This window comes from Suricata suricatta, chromosome 3 (assembly GCF_006229205.1).
Source record: "Suricata suricatta isolate VVHF042 chromosome 3, meerkat_22Aug2017_6uvM2_HiC, whole genome shotgun sequence".
Lineage (NCBI taxonomy): Eukaryota > Metazoa > Chordata > Mammalia > Carnivora > Herpestidae > Suricata > Suricata suricatta.
The window spans coordinates 105,497,565-105,516,471 of NC_043702.1; the positions used below are offsets into that span (position 1 = coordinate 105,497,565).

General features: G+C 37.6%; 1 long non-coding RNA gene across 1 annotated transcript in view; it reads right to left on the minus strand.

Annotated features, from left to right (window-relative positions):
* LOC115287934 overlaps positions 1-7,498 on the minus strand; it is a 16,264-nt gene extending 8,766 nt beyond the window's left edge. The window contains exons 1-2 of the long non-coding RNA XR_003906737.1: positions 7,328-7,498; positions 6,790-6,883 (exon numbers count right to left, since the gene is read on the minus strand). This is a non-coding gene — a long non-coding RNA (uncharacterized LOC115287934). The remainder of the gene's footprint in view (positions 1-6,789; positions 6,884-7,327) is intronic.
* Between the last annotated feature and the right edge of the window lie 11,409 nt (positions 7,499-18,907).

An 18,907-nucleotide genomic window follows, 5' to 3' on the forward strand; every position in this document is an offset into this window, starting at 1 on the left:
GCCCCTCACTAGTCTGTGTGTTGACACCTCAGAGCCTGGAGCCTGGTTCAGATTCTGTCTCCTCCTCTCTCAACCCCTCCCCCACTCATACTCTCTCTCTCTCTCTCTCAAAAATAAATAAACATTAATATATATAGATAATTATATATAATATAGCAAAAATTATATATGTAATATAGCAAAAATTAATAGAACTAAAGGGAGAAATAGACATCAATGCAATAATAGTAGACAACTTTAATACCCCACTTTCACCAATGTGGTAGATCCTCCAAATAGAATATCAATAAGAAAACATTGGTCTTAAATGAAATGTTAGACCAGATGGATCTAACAGACATATGTGGAACATTCTATCCAAAAGTAACAGAATACACATTCTTCTCAAGTGCACGTGGTACATTCTCCAGGAGAGATCATATGCTAGGACTCAAAATAAATCTTAATACATTTAAGATTGAGATCATATCAAGCATCTTTTTTGATCACAATGGTATAAGACTAGAAATTAATTACAAGAAGAGCTCTGGAAATTTCAGAAAATTGTGGAGACTAAAGGAGTCAAAGAAGAAATCAAAAGAGAAAGAAAAAATACAATGACTCAAATGAAAATGGAAATACAGCATACCAAAACTTAAGGAATGCAGCAAAAGCAGTTCTAAGAGGGAAGTTCACAGTGATAAATGCCTACCTCAACAGGCAAGAAAGATCTCAATCAACCTAACTTTACACCTTAAAAACTAAAAAAAAGAACAAAGCCCAAAGTTATTAGAAGGAAGGAAATAAAGATCAAAGAGGAAATAAATGAGAGTAAAAAGACCATTGAAAGGATAAATGAAACTAAGAACTATTTCTTTGAAAAAGTAAACTCAACAAATACTTTGTGAAAGAAAAAGAGGATTCAAATAAATACAAACAGAAATGAAAGAGAAGACATTACAATGGATACCACAGAAATAGAAAGGTTTAGAGGCCACTGTGAACAATTAGATGCCAGAAATTGGACAACCTAGAAGAAAAGGATAAATTCCTAGAAACACACAACTTACAAAGACTGAATCATGAAGAAATAGAAACTGTGAACAGACCAATTTTTTAAAATTTATTTATTTATTTTGAGAGAAATAGGCAGAGAGCACAAGTGGGGGAGGGGCAGAGAGGTGGGATGGGGGACAGAAGATACGAAGCAGGCTCTGAGCCCTCAGCAGTGAGCCTGATGTGCGGCTCAAACCTGCAAAACACAAAATCATAACCTGAGCCGAAGTCAGACACTCAACTAACTGAGCCACCCCAGCGTCCCAGAAAGTCTGAACAAACCAATTACTCATGAGAAGATTGAATCAAGGAGGAGCGCCAGGGTGGCTAGTTGGTTGAGTATATGACTTCGGCTCAGGTCATGACCTCATGGTTCATATGAGTTTGAGCCCTGCACTGGGCTCACTGCTGTCAGCATGAAGCCTGCTTCACATCATCTGTCTCCCTCCCTCTCTGCCCCTCTCCCCTGCTCATGAGCTCTCTCTCTCTCAAAAATAAATAAAAATTTTAAAAAAGGGGGCACCTGGTTGGCTCAGGTCATGATCTCACGGTTCTTGAGTTCAAGCCCTGCATTGGGCACTGTGCTGACAGCTCAGAGCCTGGAGACTGCTTCAGATTCTGTGTCTCCCTCTCTTTGTGCCCCTCCCCCACTTACATTCTGTCTCTTTCTCTCTCAAAAATAAATAAACATTAAAAATTTAAAAAAAAAAAAAGAAGGGGCACCTGGGCAGCTCAGTTAGTTAAGCATCTGACTTTGGCTCAGGTCATGATTTCATGGTTCATGAGTTCGAGCCCCGCATTAGGCTCTGTGCTGACAGCTCAGAACCTGAAGCCTGCTTGGGATTCTGTGTCTCCCTCTCTTTCTGCCCCTCCCCCCCTCACACTCTGTCTCTCTCTCTCACTCAAAAAATAAAATAAACACTAAAAAAAGAAGAAGAAGAAGAAGAAGATTGAGTCAATACTCAAAAACCTCCCTGAGCCTGAGTGGCTCTGTCAGTTAAGTGTCTGACTCTTGATCTCAGCTGAGGTCTTAATCTCAGTTGTGAGATTCAAGCTCTGCTTTGGGCTCCATGCTGGGCAGGGAGCCAACTTAAAAAAAAAGAGAAAGAGAAAGAAAAAGAAAAATCCCAACAAGATTTAGGACCAGATAACTTCACCAGCAAGTTCTACCAAACATTTAAGGAAGAATCAATACCAATCCTTCTCAAACTTCCAAAAACTAGAAGAGGAAAAAATATTTCCAAACTCATTTTATGAGGCCAGCATTACCCTGATACTAAAACCAGACAAGGACAACACAAAAAGAAGATTATAGGCCAGTATCTCTGATGACCATAGACGCAAAACTTTTCAAGAAAATACTAGCACACCAAATTCAACAACACATTAAAAGGATCACATACAATGATCAAATGGGATTTATGCCAAGGATGGAAGGAAGGTTCAACCTCTGCAAATCAATCAGTGTGATACATCACATTAACAAAATGAAGGATCAAACCCTATGATCATCTCAATAGATACAAAAAAAAAAGAGCATTTGACAAAATTCAGCATCCTTTTATAATAAAAATTCTCGTCAAAGTGGGTATGGAAGGAATGTATCTCAACATAATAAAAAACATACATGACAAGCCCACAGCTAACATCACACTCAGTGATAAAAACCTGAGAGGTTTTCCTCAAATATCAGGAAAAAGACACAGATATACACTTTGTCATTTTTATTAAATGTTATACTGGAAGTCCTAGCCACAGAATGAAGTAACAAAAAGAAATAAAAGTGATCCAGTTTTGGAAAGGAAGGCGTAAAACTGCCACTATATGCAGGTGACATGATATATATAGAAAATGCTGAAGACTCCACCAGAAAACTGTTAGAACTAATCAACAAATCAGTAAATTTGCACAATACAAAATCAATATACAAAAATCTGTTGCATTTCTGTGTACTACAGTGAGCTACCAGAAAGAGAAATTAAGAAAACAACACCATTTACAATTATACCCAAAACAATATTTCTCAGGAATGAGTATAACCAAGGAGCTGAAAAACCTGAAAATGATAAGACACTGATAAAAGAAGTGGAGAAGACACAAATAAATGGAAGGCTGTTCAATGATTTAAATGAATTGATTTAAAGAATTAATATTGTTAAGATGTCATATTGGGGCGCCTGGGTGGCTCACTCGATTGAGCGTCTGGCTTCGGCTCAGGTCATGATCTCACCATTCGTGGGTTTGAGCCCCGCATCAGGGTCTGTGCTGACAGCTGGCTCAGAGCCTGGAGCCTGTCTTTGGATTCTGTGTTTCCCTCTCTCTCTGATCTCCCCTGCTCACGTTCTCTCTCTCTCTCTCAAAAATAAGTAATAAAAACATTTTTTAAAAACTTAAAAAAAGATGTCATATTACTCAAGGAAATCTCCAGGTTCAATGCAATTTCTATTAAACCAATGGCATTTTTCACAGAAATAGAAAAAAAATTCTAAAATTTATATGGGACCACAGAAGACCTCAAACTGCCAAAGCAATCTTGAGAAAGAAGAACAAAGCTGGAAGCATCATACTTTCTGATTTCAAACTACATTACAAGGCTACATAATCAAAACAGTACATATTTGGCATAAAAAATGTCAACAGAACAGAATAGAGAGCTCAGAAATAAAACCACGCATATGTGATCAGTTAATTTACAAGGAGAGCAGAATATGCAGTGGAGAAAGGACAGTCTCTTCAATAAACAGTATTGAGAAAATTGGACAGGCACAAGCACAAGAATGAAACTGGACCACTATCTTATCCTGCACACAAGTATTAATGCATAATGGATTAAAGTCTTAAATGTAAGACCTAAAATCATAAAGTTCCTAGAAGAAAACATAGGTAGTAAACTATTTGACATGACTCTTAGTAATAATATTTTGGACTCAACACCAAAAGTAAAGGGTAGCAAAACCAAAAATAAGTAAAACTAAAAAGCATCTGCACAGCAAAGGAAACCACCAACAAAATGAAAAGACAGCCACTGAATGGGAGAAAATACTTGCTAATCATATATCTGATAAGGGATTAATGGCCAAAATACATAAAGAGCTCTTATAACTCAACAGCAAAAAACCAATCCGAATAAAAAATAAACAGAGGCTCTGACAGATCTTTTTCCAAAGAAGACATACAAATGGCCAACAGGTATGTGAAAAGGTGCTCAACATCACTCACCATCAGGGAAGTACAAACCAAAACCATAATGAGATAACATCTCATACCTGTTAGAATGGCTAGTATCAAAAAGACAAGAAATAATAAGTGTTGGCAAACGTGGAGAAAAGGGAACCCTCATGCACTGTCGGTGGGAATGCAAACTACTACAGCCACTGGGGAAAACAACATGGAAGTTCCTCAAAAAACTAAAAATAGAAATATCATATGCTCCAATAATTTCATTTCTGGGTATTTATCCAAAGGAAGGAAAACATTAACTTAAAAAGTTGTCTGCACCACCATGTTTTTTGCAGCCTTATTTGTAAGAGTCAAGACCTAGAAGCAATCTTAACGTCCTTCGATGGATGAATGGACAAAGAAGACATGATGCACATACATATACACAAGCACATGGTCACAAAAATGGAATATTCAGCTATAAAAAGAAGGTGCCTGTGGTTACTATACTAAGTGAAATAAGTCAGAGAAATATAAATACCATAGTTTCTCAATTATATGTAGAATCTAAAAAAATAAAATATCCAACCAAAACACCAAACTCATAGACACAGAGAACAGATTGGCAGTTCCCAGAAGAGAGGATTTGGGGGTGGGAAATATGGATGAAGGGGTATAAAAGGAACAAATTTCCAGTTATGAAATAAGTAAATCTTGAGGATGCATGGTGATAATAGTTAATAATACTGTATTGTATATTTGAATGCTGCTAAGAAAGTAGATCTTGAATGTTCTCATTCAAGCAACATTTGTAACTATGTGTGGTGATGGATGTTAACTAGACTTATTGGGGTGATTATTTGTAAACATATACATATATTAAATCATTATTTTGTATACCTGAAACAAATAATGTTAAATGTCAATTATATCTCAATAAGAAAAGAAAATCACAAAATAAAACAGAAAGGAGAGGGAATTAGGAACTGTTTTGCTGAAGGAGTTCCTGACTGGCTCAGTGGTTAGGAACTGTTTTTGCTATAAGTTAATAAATTTGAAAACATAAATGAAATGGATACATTCCTGGGGCGCCTGGGTGGCTCAGTGTCCAACTTTGGCTCAGGTCATGATCTCACGGTTCGTGGGTTTGAGCCCCATGTCAGGTTCTGTGCTGACAGCTTAGAGCCTGGAGCCTGCTTCGGATTCTGTGTCTCCCTCTCTTTCTGCCCATCCCCACACCTGCCACTAGCGTTCTGCTCTCTTTGAATAAAAACGTTTAAAATTTTTTAAAAAAATACCTTCCTGAAAACACAGCAGAAAATTGAAATGGTGCTGAAATCCATCCCTTGTCTCCTCCAAAGCCTCAGCCACACATTGTGTGAGTTCTACCAAACTTTTAAAGAACAGGCAGTTCCCATCTTAAACAACTTTGTCCTCCAAATGAACAAAAAGAACAAAAAAGAGCAACAGCTGCCCAGCTCATTTTATATTTAGTGCCATAGATAGCTCCCAGTTGGTGCCTAAGGCTTGCTTCCTCACCCTGAACTTTTATTTCCTCGTCTAAGAACTTGGGTTCATATCCCCTACATCCCTAGTGGTTGTAAGAATCAAATAAAATGAAAACTCGCAGCGCCTGCAGCCTGGAAGTAAAGCCCTCGGTAAGCTCCTCCCTCCCCTTTCCTTACTCCTTCACGCAGAGACCAGGACTGAGGGTCACAGTAACTAATACCTCCTCAGAGACGGGAGAGATCCGTACAGGCTAGAGTCATCCGTACAGGAAGAGTTCAGCCTTCCAGTGGAAGCCAGCCATACGTACAGACTCCTGGATCTGGGGCTGCTGGGGGGAGGGGGTGGGGTTTCTGCCTCCCCAAGAGCTGTCCACCCAGCTTATGCGGGCAGAGCAGGGGTGGAGGGACAGATGGGAACTCCTAACTAACCTGAGTCCAGGAGGACCAGGGAGAGCTGGGGGGGAGGTGTGGGATGCTGGGGCTGGTGAGCTGGTGAGCACAGGCCCAGGAATAGCTGGGCCAAGTCCCAGGGGATGCCAGGAGAGGCTACACAGGGAGCTGGGCTCCAGGGAAGGGATGGCTGACCAGCCCCACGGGCCTCAGGGGAGGCTGCAGGCTGAGAGCAGGGGGAAGAGCGGTCGTACCTATCCCCTCACTCAGCTGCCCATGGTGGTGGCTGTCTCACAGCGACCAGAGGATGGAGCTGCTGACTGTCTCCATACTAATGACAAGGAAAAGTCTCAGAGGGATGCCCTAAGCTGTCCCTCATGGAAATGGTAGGCTTCAAAGTCCCTGTTCTGTCCTCTGTGACAAGGAGCCAGGTTGCAGGTGAGGGAGAGGAGTCAGGTACAGTTAGGCAATGGCAGGACCTAGGCTCTGTCAATATTTGCATAGGTCAATCATTAGCCAACTTCAGCCTTGTCCCTTGGCAGGATCCCCTGGAGCCGGTGCTCCTTGGCCTGGCCCCAGCTGCAGCCCTGGTGGGAGCTCCAGGGGGCTCAGCCAGGACTGGACATAGAGGGACAGGCAGAGGGCAGTGCCTGCCCTCTCTGCTCAGGATGTTTTCACATGGTAGGTCATTCCTCACCTCCTCCCGTCCAGGGGCTGCTGGTCTGTCTCTGAGGCCAAACAAGCAGACACTTAGGTCACCGAAACAGTTGAAGTGAGTTTTTAAAAAAAATCTGTGAAGAAAGAAAAAAAGGCATTGAAGGTAGTCATCATGGAGGTGTCTGGCTGGCTCAGAGTTATAAGTTCGAGCCTCAAGTTGAGTATGGAGATTATGTAAAAACACAACTCTTAAAAAAAAAAAAGAATGTAGTCATCATGGGAAACTCAGAATTTTGATGTACTTCATTGCACTTATTTTGTGGTTTAGCATTATTTTAACTTTAAATTATGTATGTGGGGAGGAGAAACACATAATCTTTCTAGTTCTCAGAAGTTCTTAAATCAGACTCTGTTTACCTGGACCTGTGTTAAGGACCAGAGATTTTTCTAGACCCTTTGTATGCACTGTTTGATTTAATCCTCTAGGCGATCTTAAAAGATGCATGCTGTCACTCTCCCACTTTACCCAGATGAGGAAAACTGAAGCTCAGAGAGATTAAACTACTTCCCAAACTCACATGGTGAGTATGGAGACCATGAGGATCCGCCCCCACCTTTGTTGGGCTCCAGGCAAGGGTTTTTACTGAATGCCACGCCCAGAGAGACCTCGGCAGAGCAAGGAATTAGCGGGGTGAGGGGGCAGGTGAGGGTGTTCCCAGGTTAAGGCAGGGGCTGGAGCCCAAGGGGGCTGGCTATGGCAGCGCGGCGTTCTAAAGGCTGACGCACCGCTGCCATGCGACCTCCCGACTCCTGCTTCTGTGACGAAAGAGCGATGTGGGATGGGGCCCAGCTGCTCTCCCAAGACAAGGTGCGTGTGCCAAAGCTGGTCTGCAGGAACTGGATAGCAACAAGCCCAGCGTGGTTCCAGAGAATCCATGCTGTTTGTGGTCCAGTTACCTCGGCATATTGGGGCACATACTCATCAGTTGTCCCTCAATTGGAAGGCAAGCAAACCCAGATCACACAGCAAGTTGGTAGGAGAGCTAGGCCTGAAGCCCAGGTCCCCTGGTTTATAGCCCATGTCCTTTCCCCGGCACCCCTCCCCCACCCCCGTGCAAGGAGCACAAGGGTCAGAGTTCGTCGCTAACCGTCCCACAGAACCTCTCATCAGGCAGCAAAGCATTGCACGTTCTCCCCTAGTTTAAAAAAATCATGTATGTGGTTAAACAATCACATGGTGCAGAGGACTTCATATGAGGAGTCAGTCTGCCATCTCATCCCTCCACATTTTTCTTTGCTTGCTTCCTTCCTTCCTTCCTTCCTCTCTCTCTCTCTCTCTCTCTCTCTCTCTCTCTCTCTCTCTCCTCTTGTTGATTTGAAGAGTTTCTATCGATCTGCCTTCAAGTTCACTAATCTGTCTTCTGTGTCCAATCTCTGTGAAAGCTGTGCAATAAGTTATTAATTTCAGATATCAAAGTTTCAGTTCCAGGATGTCCACATGATTTGTCTTTGCATCTTCTATTTCTCTGAGAAAATCTTCACCTTTCCACCCATTTGGCCCACTGTTTTCTCTGTCTTCTTTAATACATTGTGGGTCTATCTGTGGGTGTGCATATATTGGCTCTTTTCTCCTTGATTGTTGCTTATTATTATTTTTTTGCCTGCCTTATAATTCTTATATAATGCAGAAACTCATTTAAAAAGGAATTAGAGCAACCAAAGATTATATATTTTTTCCTACCAGAAAATGTTTTCCATTTCTGGTTGAATAAAGAACCAAGCTGGTAACGGGCTGGTTTGTCAGCAGAAACTGCAGGCGAGAAAGGAGTAGCATGATGCATTCAAAGTGCTGAAAGGGAAAAAAAATTCCAACCAAGAATACTCTATCTAGCAAGGTTATCATGCAGAATAGAAGGAGAGATAGTTTCCCTGGCAAACGAAAGTTAAAGGAAGTTAATCACCACTAAACCAGTCTCATAATAAATGTTAAAGGGAATTCTTTAAAGTGCGAAGGGGAGGGAGGTTATTACACTAGAAGTAAGAGAATTACAAAAGGAAAAATTTTACAGGTAAAAGCAAACATCAAGTAATATATAATTTATATATAATATAATTATATATTTATAATATTATAACATAATCATATATTTATAATATAATTTATTTATATATTTATAATCACTTATAAAAGCCAGTATGGAGATTAAAACACAAAAGTAGTAAGAATAATTATATCTATAAAAATTAGTCATGGTATACACAAAATAGAACGATATAAAGCATAACACCATACACATAAAAGGGAGGAGGGGAGAGTAAAAATTTAGTGATTTTAGAGTGTCCTTGAAATTAAGGGGCCATCAACTTCATATAGACTGCTATACACATAAAATGTTATCTATGAGACCAATGGTAACCACAAATAAAAAACCTACAATAGGGGCGCCTGGGTGGCTCAGTCGGTTAAGCCTCCGGCTTCGGCTCAGGTCAGATCTCACGTTCGTGGGTTCGAGCCCCGCATCGGGCTCTGTGCTGACAGCTAGCTCAGAGCCTGGAGCCTGCTTCCAGTTCTGTGTCTCCTTCTCTCTCTGCCCCTCCCCCTCTCATGCTCTGTCTCTCTCAGTATCAAAAATAAATAAAACAAAAAAAAATTAAAAAAAAAAACCTACAATAGATACACAAAAATAAAGAGAAAGGAATCCAAGCAATAACACTAAAGAAAGTCACCAAGCCACAAGAGAAGAGAGCAAGAGAAGAAGAAACAGAGAGAGGAGCTACAAACACAATCAGAAAAACAATTAACAAAATGGCAATGAGTACTTTAAATGTAAATGGACTAGGGACACCTAGGTGGCTCAGTTGGTTGAGTGTCCAGCTCTTGACTTCAGCTAAGGTCATGATCTCATGGTTCCTGGGTTTGAGCCCTGTGTCAGGCTCCATACTAAGTGTGGAGCCTGCTTGGGATTCTCTCTTTCTCTCTCTCCCTCTGACCCCCTCTTGCTCACACGCTCTCTCTCAAAATAAATAAATACACTTAAAAATGTAAATGGACTAAATGCTCAAATTAAAAGACATAGGGTGACTAAATGGATTTTAAAAAGTACACAAGACCCACGTATTTGCTGCCTACAAGAGACTTACTTTAGACCTAGACAATACAGACTACAATAGAAAAATATATGGTATATAGGTGAAAGCAAAACAAAACAAAACAAAAAACTGTGCTGACAGCTAGCTCAGAGCCTGGAGCTTGCTTCAGATTCTGTATCTCCCTCTCTCTCTGACCCTCCCCTGCTTGTGCTGTCTCTCTCTGTCTCTCAAAAATAAATAAAAAACATTAAAAAATTTTTTAATAAAATAAAATAAAGACTATAGCAAGAGATAAAGAAGGACAATACATAATGATAAAGGGGTCAATCCACCAAGAAAATAATAACAATTATAAAATCTATATATTCTTATCTATCTATAAGAGGACCTAAATAAATAAAGCAAATATTAACAGACATAAAGGAAGAAATTGACAGTAATATAATAATACTAGGGGAATTTAACACTCTACTTATACCAATGGATAGATCATCCAGACAGAAAATCAACAAAGAAACAGTGGTTTTGAATAGCATATTACACTAAATAAACCTGACAGATACAGGACATTCCACCCAAAACAAATAGAATGCACATTCTTCTCAAGTGCACATGGAGCACTCCCCAGGATTGACCACACTGACACACAAAACAAGTCTCCAAATATTTAAGAAGACTGAAATCATATCAAGTATCTTTTCCAACCACAACAGTATCAAACTAGAAATCAAATACAAAAAATAATCCGGAAAGAATAAAAAGAAAACATGCAGGCTAAACACCATGCTACTAAATGATGAATGTGTCAACTAAGAAATCAAAGAGGAAACCAACAAATACATGGAGACAAATAAAAATAAAGACACAACAGTCAGGTATCTTTGGGACACAGCAAAAGCAGCTCTAAGAGGGACACGATACAGGTCTACCTCAAGAAATAAGAAAAATCTCAAATAGACAACCGACTCATACCTAAAGGAGCCAGGAAAAGAAGAGCAAACAAAGCCCAAAGCTAGTAGAAAAGGGGAATAATAAATATTAGACAAGAAATAATGAAATAAAGACTAAAAACACAGTAAAAAAAAAAAAAAGCCCAGTGAAAAACCAAGATCTGGTGTTTTGAAAACATAAACAGAATTGATGAACTTTTAGCTATATTCATCAAGAAGAAAAGAGGACTCAAATAAATAAAATCATAAATAAAAGAAGAAAAATAACAGACACTACAGAAACATAAAAGAGAATATGATAAAAAATTATATGCCAACAAATTGGACAACCTAGAAGAAATGGATAAATTCCTAGAAACATATACCATCTTCCAAAACTGAATCAGAAAGAGATAGAAAATTTGAACAGAACAATTACTTGTAATGAAACTGAATCAGTAATAATAATTAAAAACCTCCCGACAAAAAAAGGACCAAAGGGCTTTACTGATGAATTCTACCATTTTTTAAAGAAGAGTTTATACCTATTCTTTGCAAATTATTCCGAAAAATAGCAGAGGAAGGAAATCTTCCAAATTCATTCTGAGACCAGCCTTACCCTCATATGAAAACCAGACAAAGACGCTACAAAAAAGGAAAACCACGGGCCAACATCTCTGATTAATATAGATGCAGACATCTTCAACAAAATATTAGCAAGCCAAATTCAACAATACATTTAAAAAGTCATCCACCACAAACAAATGGGATTTATTCCAGGTTGCAAGAGTGGTTCAAGATTAACAAGTCAATGTGATACATCACATTAATAAGAGAAAGGGGACGGGCACCTGAGTGGCTCAGTCAGCTAAGCACCCGACTTTGGCGCAGGTCGTGATCTTGTGGTTCATGGGTTCAAGCCCCACCAGGCTCTGTGCTAACAGCTCAGAGCCTGGAGACTGCTCCAGATTCTGGGTCTCCCTCTCTTTCTGCCTCTTCCCCTCTTCAAAAATAAATGGATAAAACATTGAAAAAAATGAGAAAGGGGAAAAAAACATATTATCATCTCAATAAATTCAAAAGAAACATTTGATAAAATACAATATACAGTCATGATTTAAAAAAAAAAACCTCTCAGCATAATAATGGCCACATAGGGGTATCTGGGTGGCTTAGCTGGTCAAGCATCTGACTCTTGATTTCAGCTCAGATCATGATCTCATGGTTTGTGAGTTCGAGCCCCACATAGGGCTCTGTGCTCTCAGTGCTTGGGAGTATCTCTGTCTCCCTCTCTCTCTCTGCCCCTCCTGTGCATGCTCTTTCTTTCTCCCTCTGTCTCAAAATTTTTTTAAAAAAAGATAATAAAAAATTAAAACATTAAAAAAATAAAAATAATGGCCATATAGGAAAAACTCACAGTTAACAACATGTAATAATGGTGAATAACTGAAATCTTTTCCTCTAAGATCAGGAATAAGACAAGGATGTCCACACTCAACACTTTTATTCAACATAGTACTAGAAGTCTTGGCTGCAGCAATCAGACCAACAAATAATAAACAATAAAAGGCATCTGCATTGATAGAGAAGGAATAAAACTGTTACAATTTGCAGAAGATGACATGATACTATATATAGAAAGCCCTAAAGACTCCACCAACAATCTATTAGAACTGATCAATGAATTCAGTAAACAGAATTAATGTACAGAAATCTATTCCAATTCCCATACACTATTAATGAGGTAGCAGAGAAAATTAAAAAACAATCCAATTTAAAATTACACTCCAAAAAACCCACCTAAGAAGAAATTAAACCAAGGAGGTGAAACACTTATACTCTGAAAACTGTAAGACACTGATGATAGAAACTGAAGATGACCAGAACAAAAAGAAAGGTATGCCATGACCATGGGTTGGAAGAATTAATATAGTTAAAATGTCCATACATTGTCCATACCCAAAGCAATCTACGGATCAATGCAATCTCTATCCATACAAATAGCATTATTCACAGAACTAAAGCAAATAATTATAAAATTTCTATAGAGACTATTATGCTAAGTGAAATAAGTCAGTAAGAGAAAGACAAATACCATATGATTTCATTCAGGTGTAGAATTTAACAAACAAAACAAATGAGCAAAGGGGAAAAAAAAGATAGGCAACCCAAGAAACGGACTCTTAACTATAGAGAACAAACCAATGGTTACCAGAGGGGGAGGTAGGTGGGGGGAGGTAGGTAGGTAGAACAGGTGATGGGGAGAAGGGCACATGTAGTGAGCAGCAGGTAATGTATGGAATTATTGAATCACTATATTGTACACCTGAAACTCATATAACATTGTGTGTTAACTAACAGGAATTAAAGCAAAATCCTTTTAAAAAATAAAAACATTAATAGCCTTTTTAAGAAGTTCAATTTTACAGAAAAATTGAATAGAAGATACAGGGATTTCCCATATATTGGTCCCCCTTCCTTCCTTCAATTTCCCTTATTAACATCTTGCATTACTGTGGTACATTTGTTGCAACTGATGAGTCAATATTAATACAGTATTATTAACTGTCCATAGTTTACCTTATAGCTCAGTCTTTGTGTTGTACATTGTATGTGTCTTGACAAATGTATAATGATATGTATTCAACATTACAGTATCCTAAAAAATAGTTTCACTGCCCTAAATTCCCCTGTGGTTCAGCAACTCATCCCTCTCTTCTTTCCTCTGACCCTTAGCAACCACTAATGTTTTTACTATCTCCATATTTTTGCCTCTCCCAAAATGTCATACACTTGGAATCATACAGTACGCAACTTTTTCAAATTGGCTTCTTTCACTAAGCAAATGCACTTCTTGATAGCTCATTTCTTTTTATTAATGAAGAATATTCACCTGTCTGGATGTCCCACGGTTTGTTTATCCATTCATTCACCTACTGAAGGACTTCTTGGTTGCTTCCAAGTTTTGGTAATTATAAATAAAGCTGCTAAAAACACCTGTGTGCAGGTTTCTGTGTGAATATAAATTAATGTTTGGGAAAATGCCAAGGAACATGATTGCTGGATTATATGGTAAGACTATGTTTAGTTTATAAGAAACCATTGAACTGTCTTACAAAGTGGCTATATCAGTTTACATTCCCACCAACAATAAATGAGAATTCCTGTTGCTGCACATCCTCATCAGCAATTGGTGTTGTCAGTGTTTTAGATTTTTGCCATTCTAATAAGTGTATAGTGGTATCTCGTTGTTATTTTAGTTTGCAATTCCCTATTCACATATAATGTTGTGCATCTTTCAAATGCTTATTTGCCATCTGTATATCTTCTTTGATAAGGTGTCTGTTCAGATCTTTTGCCCATTTTAAAACTTGGATTATTTTCTTATTGTTGAGTGTATATATATTATATATGTATATATATAATCTTAACAATATACCTTTTATCGAATATGCATTTTCAAACATTTTCTCCCAGTCTGTGCCTTGCCTTTTCATTTTATTGGCAGTCTTTAATTTTAATGAAGTCTAAGTTATTGGTTACTTTTATCATGGAGTGTGCTTGTGGAATTGTATATGAAAATTCATCCCACACCTAAGTTCGCCTAGATTTTCTCCTAATTATTTTCTAAAAGTCTTATAGTCTTGAGTTTTTCATTTTGGTCTTAATTCATTTTGAATTAATTTTTTGTTGCTTAAATTTTTTTTTTACATTTTATTTATTTTTGAGAGACAGAGAGAGACAGAACATGAACAGGGGAGGGGCAGAGAGAGGAAGAGACACAGAATTCTAAGCAGGCTCCAGGCTCTGAGCTAGTGGTTAGCACAGAGCCTGATGTGGGACTCAAACCCATGAACCGTGAGATCATGACCTGAGCCAAAGTTGGATGTCCAACCGACTGAGCCACCCAGGCACCCACTGAATTAATTTTTGTAAAATATGTATGGTCTATGTCTAGATTCATTTCTTTTTTTTACATATGGATGTCCAGGCATTCCAGAACCATTTATTGAAAAGGATTATCCTTTATCCACTGAACTCCCTCTGATCCTTTGTCAGCAATAAGTAGACTATATTTGTGTGGATCTATTTCTGAACTCTTTACTCTCTTCCATTGTCTGTTTGTTCACTAATACCATACTTTATAGCTTTATAGTATTTATTAAAGCCAAATAGTGATGACCTCCAATTTTGTTTTTTTCATCCAGTATTGTATAGGCTATTCTGAGTTTTTTGCCTCTCCATATCAACTTTAGAATCCATTTGCCAATATCCATAACATGACTTAATGGGATTTTGATGAGGATTGTGCTTAAAGTATAGATCAAGTTGGTAAGAATTGACATCTTGACAGTATTGGGTCTTCCTATTCATGTAATCGAATGTCTCTTCATTTATTCAGATCCTTCATTTCTTTCATGAGAATTTTATAGTTTTTCTCATATAGTTCTTCTACATATCTACGTGTTAGATGTATACCTAAATATTTCATTTGGGGGGATGTTAATGTCAATGACAATTGTGTTTTAAATTCACAATCCCGATTTTTCAGTGCTGCTGTAAAAGAAAGCTATTGACTTTTGTATATTAGCTTTGTATCCTGCAAACTTTATTCATTCAAGGAGAGTTTTTGTTGTTGACTCTTTGGGATTTTCTAGATAGACAATCACGTCGTCTGTGAACAAAGTTTTACTTCTTTTTCCCCAATCTATATTTTCTTTCCTTGTCTTATTGCATTACTAGGACTTCAGTATAATATTGAACACCAGTAGTGAGATTAGACATCCTTGACTGTTCTGACCTTAGTGGGAAAGTATCATTTCTCAAAACTAAGTAAAATGTTAACTTTAGTTTTTTTGTAGATATTTTTTATCAAGCTGAGTAAGTTTTTCTCTACTCCTAGTTTACTGAGAGTTTTTATCTAAGTGGGTGTTGGATTTTGTAAAGTATGCCCACATCTAGTGATATGATCATGTGATTTTTCTTCTTCAGAATGCTGATGTGATGAATAGCATTAATTGATTTTGCAGTGTTGAAGTTGGCTTGTATACCCAGAATCAATTAACTGTGATGTGCAATTCTTTTTATGCATTGTTGGATTTGATTTGTTAATATTTTGTTGAGAATTTTTGCATCTGTTTCATGGGAAATATTGGTCTGTAGTTTTTCGTTCTTGTAATATCTTTTATCTCATAAAACAAGTTGGGAAGCATTCCATGTTCTTCTATTTTTGAAACATATTGTATACAAAAGATATAATTTATTCCTTAGATGTATGGTAGAATTCAATAGTGAACCCATCTGGGTTTGGTGCTTTCACACTATTTTTGTGTGAGTTATGGCAGACTGTGTCTTAATTGGTCCATTTTATCTAGGTTATCAAATTTGTGAGCATAGAGTTGTTCATAACATTTCTTCATTATCCTTTTAATGACCTTGGGATCAGTAAGGATGGTTCCTCTTTCATTTTTGATATTAGTTATATGTGGCTTCTCTCTTTCTGCCTACATTAACATGGCTAGAGGTTTATCAATTTTATTGATCTTCTAAGAACAAGCTTTAGGGTTGGTTGATTTCCTCTATTGACTTCCTATTTCACCAGTTTCAATCAATTTCATTGATTTCTGCTCCAACTTTTATTATTTCTTTTCTTCTGATTACTTTTTATTTAATTTACTCTCCTTTTTCTAGTTTTGTAAGGTGTGAAAACATTGATTTTTAGGTCTTTCTTTTTTTAACTTTATTTATTTTGGGAAGAGAGAGAGCATGAGCAGGAAAGGGGCAGAGAGAGTGGAACAGAGGATCTAAAGTGGCTCTGCACTGACAGCAGTGAACCTGATACAGGGCTGGAACCCATGAACCATGAGATCATGACCTGAGTCGATGTGGTTTGCTCAACCAACTGAGCCACCCAAGTGCCTCAATTTTAGGTCTTTCTTATTTTTTTAATATATGCATTCTGTGCTGTAAATTTCCCTCTAATACCTTTTTGCTGTATCCCACAAATTTTGATAAATTGAATTTTTCATTTTCATTTAATTGAAAATATTTTAAATTTCTCTTGAGGTTCTTTAAGCTATGTGGTACTTAAAAGTGTGCTGTTAATATCCAAATAATTTGGAGTTTTCCAGCTGTCTTTCTGTTATTAATTTCTAGTTTAATTCCATCATGGTTTGAGAGCAGGCATTGTATGATTTCTATTCTTTTAATTCTATTCTTATGGGCTGGTTTATGGCCAAGAATGTGACCAATCTTAGTGAAAATTCCAGGTGAGCTTGAGGAGAATGTGTATTCTGCTGTCACTGGATGAAGTATTCTATAGATGTCAAATAGGTCTAGCTGATTAGTGGTACTATTCATGCCCTTCCTCATTTTATGTCTGCTGGATCTGTCAATTACTAATAGAATGAATTTGAAAAGTAAGAATGAATTCCTCTATTTCTCTTTGTGTGTCTATCAGTTTTTCCTTTACACATTTTGATGCTATGTTGTTAGGTGCAAATATATTAAGTATTGCCATGTCTTCTTAAAGAACTGACCCCTTTATCATTATGTGAACCTCTTTTTATGCCTCATAATTGTTTTCCTCTAAGGTCTGTTTTGGCTGAAATTAATATAGCTACTCCAACTTTCTTCGGATTAGTCTTGGCATAGTATATCTTTCTTTATCCCTTTACTTTTAATCTGTCTCTTTATTTATAAAGTAGACATTGTTTTCTATCCATTGCCCTTGGTTAGTTTGTCTGGGAGAACATTTTAATTGTGTTTCCCTTCAGTTTTTAATATACTTTTACATCTAATTCAAATCCTCTTTCAAATAATACTATAGCACTTCATGGAAAGTGCAATTACTTTATAACAGAGTATTCCCAATTCTCTCTTATCTTTTATAATATTTTAGTTATTCATTTCACTTATCCATAAGCTATAATCACAATTATTATTTGGAACAAACTGTTACCTGTTAGATCAATTGAGAATAAAAAAATTAGATGATTTTAATCTTTTAATATAGACAAGAAATAAAAGTGTTAGCAAGGATGTGGAAAAAAGGGAACCCTTGTGCACTATTGGTGGGAAAGTAAATTAGTACAGCCACTCTGGAAACCAGTATGGAGGTTCCTCAAAAAATTAAAAATTGAGGAATGCCTGAGTGGCTCAGTCAGTTAAGCAGCCGACTTTGGCTCAGGTCATGATCTCGCAGTTAGTGAGTTCAAGATCTGTATCAGGCACTGGGGTGACAGCCTGGAGCCTGGAGCCTGCTTCAGATTCTGTGTCTCCCTCTCTCTCTGCCCTTCCCTGCTCATGCTCTGTCTCAGTATCTCTCAAAACTAAATAAATGTTTAATATTTTTTAAATTAAAAATAAAAATACCAGACAATCCAGTAATTCCATTGCTGGTTATTTACCAAGAAAACAAAAATAGTCATTTGTAGAGATATATGCACCCCTATCACAGCATTATTTACAACAGCCAATATATCCAAGCAACCTAGGTGTCCACTGATAGATGAATGGATAAAATAAATGTGATATATATATATATATATACACACACACACACACACATATACATACATAGATACATACATACAGTGGAACATTAGCCACAAAAAAGAATGAAATCTTGTCATTCATAACAACATGGATGGACCTAGAGTGTATTATTCCAATGAAATAAGTCAGAGAAAGACAAATACCATATGGCTTCACTTATATGTGGAATTTAAAAAAAAGAAAACAAACACACATACATAAAAGAGAAACACTCTCATAAATACAGGGAACAAACTGGTGGTGGTTGCTAGAGAGGAGGAGGCAAAACAGGTGAAGGAGAGTAAGAGGCACAAACTTCCAGTTATAAGATAAATAGGTCACAGGGATGAAAAAAACAGCATAGGCAATGTAGTTAATAACATTGTGATACCTTTGTGCAGTGACAGATGGTAACCACACTTCTCATGGTGAGCACTGCATGATGTATAGACCTGTCAAGTAACACCTGAAACTAACATAACGCTGATGTCAACCATCCTCCAATGTTAAATATAAAGTAAAAGTTTTCACACTACCTTGATTTACTTCTTCCCTCCCTTTATGTAGATTTGAGTTTCTGACTTACATACTTTTTCTTTTCTC